Source organism: Panulirus ornatus, chromosome 25 (assembly GCF_036320965.1).
Source record: "Panulirus ornatus isolate Po-2019 chromosome 25, ASM3632096v1, whole genome shotgun sequence".
Lineage (NCBI taxonomy): Eukaryota > Metazoa > Arthropoda > Malacostraca > Decapoda > Palinuridae > Panulirus > Panulirus ornatus.
This window is the reverse complement of record NC_092248.1, coordinates 3,458,222-3,466,721: the sequence shown is the minus strand read 5'-3', so window position 1 is coordinate 3,466,721 and position 8,500 is coordinate 3,458,222. Positions and strand designations below refer to the sequence as shown.

Below are 8,500 nucleotides of genomic sequence, written 5' to 3'. Positions count from 1 at the left end.
AAAAAAAAAATTATTATGAGCGATGTCTATTTTTTCTTTTTGGTCTTCGTCAAAGTGAACGAACTTTCAATCCCAAATATTAAGAAAGAATCCCAAACATTATGGAAATATACGCAAGCGATGTATTAAAACCACAACAGATGGGAATAGTCTTCGGTATCCCATTTTCTTACATGACAATGACGATTAATCTTTTCTTTGAGAGGGAGGGAACGCAAGCCATCCAGAAGGTAGGCAGCTTTGAAGGTGTAGAGGAAGGAACCACAACACCAGTGGGTTTCGTTCTCATCTAGTACGCTCGCTGTCTCTCCTCCAGACTGATGATCGAAACTGTTTTCTTTTTACCGCAAGCTGATTCAGAATGCGGGTTCTCCCACCTGGGTAAACTCCCAAGGAATTTGAAGTGATAAAGAGAGGCATCTAGGAGAATACGTTCCTACTACACCTTAACGTATCACAGGAGAGAGTTAACTAGAGACGTGTTCACTGGAAACTTTATTTCGAGGCGTTTCGATTCGACTACGTGTTACTTCGAATCGCGTTCACATTCGAACTGTGATTCGAAAGATGTCGAACTCGCGACGTGATTCAAAACGTCATGACTCGAAACTTATCATTTCGGCGTCAAATGAGACATTATCCTAAGCCCGTTATTTCCGTATCGTAAATCAGTTCGAAGCCTTTTCAAGCAAGGATCAACCACAAACTGGTGCAGGTGATGGGAGAGGCTTAGTTTCTCAATTCTCACATGAGGTATACACATGCAAGTCGTCTGAGGTGCAGGGCACTGTGTGACACCTCTGCTCATGTTACCAGCTGGACAACTAGATGGGATGATATGTTCCATCCAGTCCAAGAGTTTCGTACTCACGTCTACGGCTGATTAACCCTTGAACGTGTATGTGCAACCCTTGAAGATAATAATGCGAGCCTTAAGTATCATGGCGTGACCTCCTAAGCGACCTCTAAGGGTCACGATCAAGGCCAAGGACATCATACCTAACACTTGGCATTGGCACGTTCAAGGGTCGCACCGGCGTAGTCGAGAATAACATCGATGCGTTCAAGGGGTCGTCCCCCCGCGTTCAAGGGGGTAGTACCGTCGTGTTCAAGGGGTCGTACCGTCGCGTTCAAGGGGTCGTACCGCCGCGTTCAAGGGGTCGTACCGCCGCGTTCAAGAGGGTCGTACCGTCGCGTTCACGGGGGTCGTACCGTCGTGCTTCAGAGCCGGACGGCACAATGAACAATTCCACAGCCCAAAATTTACCACGAAAAAGAGCGGTATCCCATTTTCCTCCCTATATACCACTGTCTTGGTCTGGTAAAATATGTTATGCGCCAACTCTGAAGACAGATCTAATTCAATTTGTTCGTCTTTTGATCAAAGAACCGAAACGTTCATCTTTAGGTTTACAGACCTGCATAAGACCTGGGTCTGCGGAGGATGGCGAGACCTGGGTCTGCGGACGATAGTGGGACCTGATGTTGGTCCTCTCTAGGTCTGCAGAGGACGGTAGACCTGGTCTTGGTCTTCAATGGGTCTGGGGACGATGGTGGACCTGGTCCTCGTCCTCCCTAGTGAGTGTGTGTGTGTGCGATCACACTAATCCGTAATGAAGGACATGAAGGTGAAATCGCACTTCAGTATGCGTTCATATAATTCTATTTAACATGTAATTTTTCTATACATGTGGCACGACGTGATTCGTGGAGACAATCCACCTCACCAGTACTTAACGAAATTATTCAAATCTAAACATCACAACGGAGTACCGCCATCCAAAGTCTACTAGCAGACAAAACAATGGTGATGAGATTTAAATAAAGCACTGGCAACTGATGAGGTGGATTGTCGTGCCACACGTATAGAAAAATTACATGTTAAATAAAATCATATGAAACCACAGCTCCCTTTCCACATCCAGGCCCTACAGAACTTTCCATGGTTTACCCCAGACGCTTCATACGCCCTGGTTCAATCCATTGACAGCACGTCGACCCCACTATACCACAGCGTTCCAGTTCACTCTATTCCTTGCACGCCTCTCACCCTCCTGCGTGTTCAAGCCCCGATGACTCAAAATCTTTTTCACTCCATCTTTCCATCTCCAATCTGGTCTCCCACTTCTCGTTCCCTCCACCTCCGACACATATATCCTCTTGGTCATTCTTTCCTCACTCATTCTCTCCATGTGACCAAACCATTTCAAAACACCCTCTTCTGCTCTCTCAACCACACACTTTTTATTACCACACATCTCTCTTGCCCTATTATTACTTAATCGATCAAACCACCTCACACCACATTGTCCTCAAACATCTCATTTCCAGCACATCCACCCTCCTCCGCACAACTATCTATAGCCCACGCCTCGCAACCATATAACATTGTTGAAACCACTATTCCTTCAAACATATCCATTTTTGCTTTCCGAGCTAATTTTCTCGACTTCCACACCTTCTTCAACGCTCCCAGAACTTTCGCCCCCTCCCCCACCCTATGATTCACTTTCGCTTCCATGGTTCCATCCGCTGCCAAATCCACTACCAGATATCTAAAACACTTCACTTCCTCCAGTTTCTCTCCATTCAAACTTACCTCCCAATTGACTTGTCCCTCAACCCTACTGTACCTAATAACCTTGCTCTTATTCACATTTACTCTCAGCTTTCTTCTTTCACACACTTTACCAAACTCAGTCACCAGCTTCTACAGTTTCTTATACGGATCAGCCACCAGCGCTGTGTCATCAGCGAACAACTGACTCACTTCCCAAGCTCTCTCATCCACAACAGACAGCATACTTGCCCATTTCCAAAACTCTTGCATTCACCTCCCTAACAACCCCATCCATAAACAAATTAAACAACCATGGAGACATCACACACCCCTGTCGCAAACCACCATTCACCGAGAACCAATCACTTTCCTCTCTTCCTACACGTACACATGCCATACATCCTCGATAAAAACTTTTCACTGCTGCTGACAACTTGCCTCCCACACCATATATTCCTAATACCTTCTACAGAGCATCTCTATCAACTCTATAATATGTCTTCTCCAGATCCATAAATGCTATATATATATATATATATATATATATATATATATATATATATATATATATACACACACACACAGTACAAGAAGACACTAAACGCAACGAACCGGTTATGCAGACCTGCATCTTATATAAGAACCGGTACGTACAAGTCCAGTAATCTAACGAGATATTCGAATATATACATTTCTCAACTTCTTCCAACGTTGAGAGGAAAAGACATCCCGGCCTACGCTTTGAGGGAACTGACGCACTGCACTATGGCCGTTGCTACATCCTCTTCTGGTGATATATAGTCTTCCCTTACTGTATCATGATGTCATTCTAAACATTAATGCTTTTTCCCTTCCTAACTCTAGCGTAATTTGGTGCCATAGCTAACGTGCATCAGTGAATTTAAAGGTAAACCCCTAAATCGAGACTTTTTAAGGTCTATTATTCCTTTTTTTCCTCCCCCCGTCCAAGAAGAAGAATGATGTTTCTGGGAGTGGCAGGTAGATCTCTCAAAGTCCTGACACCTGCACAGTTCCTCCCTCTCCCCCAGCGTCCGGACACGAGCCAAGAGCTTCCAAGTAGACCAGCATGTGGTATAGGGGGTCCTCCTGACAACATACGAGTGGCCACAGCGCATCCCGGAGCTACAGGTTCCTCTTAAGAGTGCCTTTGGGCTATCACACAATCCAGCTCAATTCTGGTTCGCTACAGAGTCCAGACACCCCTCGCTACAGACCCCCTGGAGACAGCGAGACTCGAGAGTGTCTCACGAGCACTATTGCCTATCCTTTTAAGGCAGGAGCTATACGAAGCTCCTTGAATGAATTCATTATAGGATTTCCGAAGCTAAAGCGCTTCCAGTCTGGATCTCTCCTTTTTACCCTCCATCGTTCTGGCGACGTCATAGCCTTTGAGCCTGTCCCTGCGTGTCTGCTCCCAGGACACACTCCAGAGATGTGCCCTGGGGGTCGCAGGAGAACGAGATGCACCTCAAGGACCCGGGGAGCACCGGGTCCGTCTCTAGCTGTGAAGTGGTACCCACAAGTGGCCTTGCCAGACCGGCCTTCAAGATCAACCTCGCTCTGGTGTGTGTGGCTGAGGCGCCAGGGGTGCAGATGGGGGCTCCATGCTTCGCCCCTTCCTCCTCCTCCTCTCTCTCTCTCTCTCTCTCTCTCTCTCTCTCTCTCTCTCTCTCTCTCTCTCTCTCTCTCTCTCTCTCTCTCTCTCTCCTGGGGTCAGGCGAGGAAGATGGAGAGAGACTATCGACACCGACACCAGAGCAATACGAAGCAAACTACTGACGTCGACAGAAACGTAGACTGAAAGATATTCATAAATGGGCCGCGCCGGTCCATCCACTTCATAAATAGGCCGCGTCGGTCCGCCCACTTCATAAATGGGCCGCGCCGGTCCATTCACTTCATAAATGGGCCACGCCGGTCCGCCCACTTCATAAATGGGCCGCGTCGGTCCAGGACTTGAACCACGCATCAATATCTGTGGGAAGCGCTTTGGCAGCAGAGAGGAACAGTTGTTGTCATTCAACAAGGGGTAAAGAAAAAGAAAAAAAAAAAAGAAATGCGGTGAGCGCTATGCGTTAACCCAGCCATCATAGCAATAATATGTCGAAAGTATTCGTACAGTAATCCCTCTCTTTCTCCGTTGCAAGGAATGAAGACAAACACTATGTATTCTATACCTTGCTCATTTTAAACTGCAATTCTGTTCGAGAAAGTGACCTGAGTAAATGTTAAATGCAAGAAAAACGGATCCCCCCCAAAAAAAAATTATACATTACTCGCAAATGGGATCGCGTCTTATCAAGATGATACTCTTTCGGGACCTCTTCTGAAAAATTGCCGTAAACTTCAAAGTTACTCGTAATAATGATATCAGACACACAAGGAAGGAGGGAGGGAGGGAGGGAGAGAGAGAGAGAGAGAGAGAGAGAGAGAGAGAGAGAGAGAGAGAGAGAGAGAGAGAGAGAGAGAGTATAGCGAGATACTTCGCAAAATAGAAGCTAGTGTGATGATAAACTCGAAAGAAAACGGAGGAGGAGAAAAATAAATTGCAAAATGATATGTATTAACGCGCGGGAAGAACTCGTCGAAGCTTAGAAGAAGAAGAAGAAGAGAAATGTGAGCTAACAAGAAGACTTCAAACGAGTTTTGAGATCCCTGCGAGTCGCACAACACAGGGCCCAGCAATATAACGAAAACGACACAAAGATGTTGAAGACAAATCACAAACGAGAAACTCGAATTCAAGGAACAAGTTAATAATGAGATGATGATGATGAAGAAGACTTCCACAGCAAGAAACAATGGCTCAGAGGTGAAGATTTTTAACTGTTTACATCAGAAGGAAATCTGATCACTGAGACGTCGTGCACATACAAGTCACAAGCTTGGAATTAAAGGGAAGAAAAATCTTCCAAAAGTAATTTTTCCATGAGATTGAGGGAATAGCTTACATGAATGCATGATCATCTATGCATGACAGCTAATCAAATGCGAGAGGTCTCATGACCTGGAGCTATATGCATCATAGCACGGCAGAAACAGGATAATCAACAACACAGACACAATGTATTGGACAAAGGTACAAGAGAATCCATAGCCACAAAACGGTGGAAGGATATTCTACTGACACAACAAGCAGGAAGGAACAAAGTGTGACACACGGACAGAAATGCCAGCAAGACAGCATGGTGCACGACAGACAAGTCATCGCCCAAGATGTGCTCAGGAGGATGGTTATATAAACGGAATATACTTCGACAGCAAAGAGGAACAGTAGTATTAATGAAAGAGACGAGCCCCGGGCAAAATCCTGTCAGTCAGAAACTCTCTCTCTCTCTCTCTCTCTCTCTCTCTCTCTCTCTCAAAAACAAGGGAGGTTAAGGTAAGGCTGCTGTAGAGGTTGTCCACGAGCTGTCGGAAATACCAGAGGCGCAGCCCTCTGTGCCTCCAGCGCTGCCCTCCTCGTCCAACTGAGGAGCCGCGGGAGTGAGCGTGTGTCGTGTCTGTCTGTATGGAGTGGTTGGCTGGTGAAGCCAACCTGGGAATTCCAGCACCTTGCACCGTCTGCCTCGCCACACACGCCCACTGCCTCTCACGCAACACCAACCCTTCCATCCCCTCCTCTCCACACCTTCAACCTCTCCTCCACCTCCTCATCCACCATTTCTCTCTCTCTCTCTCTCTCTCTCTCTCTCTCTCTCTCTCTCTCTCTCTCTCCCTTCCTCCCCTCTCCACCATTTCCTACTCGACCCCACCACCCTCATCCACCAACCGCATCCACCAACGACAACGGGGCCCTCTTTCTCACCATCCTGTCATGACATGACACTGGCAGAGTGACGAACACCTACTGACGGTAAAGCAAAGCTTTCACAGCGACGCGATCAGGACGCTTAAAGCTTGAGAACACACGAGGAAATGTTTGAGAGACGATGATAAACTACCTATCTAATTAGACCCTCAGCACCCCACTCGGCACGACCAAAGTTCATACTCCATCACTGTTCTTACTCGTTATCAAAATTCTGGACTTGGATGGCGCAGGGTTATCAGTTACACGAGAATTAAGGAGACACGATCATACATAATTGGCTCAACCAGTGCAGGAGGGAATGCTGAAAGCTCGAACGTCTCTCTCTCTCTCTCTCTCTCTCTCTCTCTCTCTCTCTCTCTCTCTCTCTCTCTCTCTCTCTAAGTGATGGAAATCTGGGACAAGTTTTTAATCCAAGATTTGAGCAAAGTTGACGAGAGATGTGGACACATTGCAAATGTCCCAGTGCTGGGGAGACAGCCCCCCTTCCCCATCAGCACCAAATGAGAAAAAGGCATTTTATTCAGACACCACGACCCCTCTGAGCATGACGGTACGACCCCTTGAGCACGACTGCAATACCCTTGAGCACGACTGCAATACCCTTGAGCACGACTGCAATACCCTTGAGCACTGCGGTTCGACCCCTTAAGCACGACGGTACGACCCCTTGAGCACGACGATGCGACCCTTCAGCAAGACGGTAGCCAATTCCCTGTAACCCAACCCCTACACGCCGCCCCTGGTCGCTGCTGATAGGTGACAAAGTACTGAAGGAAGGTCCTTCAAAGATGTGCTGATGTCGAGACTCGTCGAGGATTAGCCCTTAAGGACGAAGATGGATGTAAGGGACACTGATGTGACAAGGGAGATCCTTACGTAAACAGAGCACACCGGTCCCGGAGTCGCTTTTGAGAACGAGTTGTTGACGCTCTGCACAGACACCACCACGCAGACGTATCTGATATGTCTATGCAAAGACGCGGCATGATTTCCCTATACAAACGCCCTTATACAGATGTTTATACAGTACGGTCCTCATAAAAAAATACTAACACATATTCGAATCCTGGTTACGGCAGTCGGTCCACAGTCAACCCAGTTGTTCATCCATCCCTAGGGGTTCGTCGTTACAATGGGGACCTAGCTCAGGCAAGAGTATATAAATGTATAGTATGAACGAGATGGCCTTGATTAGGGCCTCAGCTGCCCGTGCCATTTCACCTAACATAGAAACAAAAATAAAAAAAACCTAGACAGACACCTTTACAAGAACGATCCTAAACAAATATTCCAGCACAGACGTGTGTATAAACATCGCGAGAAGGGACGCCCCTGACACACACACACACACACACCCCTACACAGACTGAAACGCAACGACACTCCCCCATACACTGCAACACACTGACGTACCTTACACAGACAACAACGCATTAAAGCCCCCCCCACTATACAACATACGATCACCCTTACACATACCACATCACACAGACGCCTCTGACGTGGCCATCCCAGCAGAGACACCTAGAAAAGAACCCTGGGTGGAACGATGACGAAAGGGGACGTCCTTCACAACCCGAACACCTTCTCCCTCAAGTCCTTCATCAGTGGACTGGCATCAAAGGGACAGTAAACACGGCATTAAAAAAAACACAGCAACACACACACACACACACACACACACACACGCACACACACGCACACACACGAGAGCTCCACATGAAAGAACAACAAAGGCATCAACAATGCCCGAGTCTGATAAGCGGATACTCAAGGTTGTGTGACGCAGGAGGAGGCCTGGCAGGCGTGGTGGGCATAATGCATACTGTTGTGATTACCTCGAGTCGGGCCCAGGTTCCGGACCCGACCAAGCCCTCTTGCTGGGCCCCTGAAAGACAATGGTAACCATCCATCCGATCGACACGTCTCTCTCTCCCTCCCTCTCTCTCCCTCCGTCTAGGTTGTCAACGCGACGCATCAAGTCCCGCCACTTGGCTCAGTCACATCATAAGATACTTCCTACCAACGAACAACCCAGTGACGCAGAGGCAGTCGAGCTGATGTGGTGAGCGAGGATTCAGGAGCAGGAAGTCATCCCTCACACG

At 47.4% G+C, this 8,500-nt stretch overlaps 1 long non-coding RNA gene across 1 annotated transcript in view; it reads right to left on the bottom strand.

Moving 5' to 3' along the window:
* Positions 1-8,500, bottom strand: part of LOC139757178 (uncharacterized) — a 221,445-nt gene that overhangs the window by 143,041 nt on the left and 69,904 nt on the right. The gene's annotated exons all lie outside the window — the stretch shown is intronic.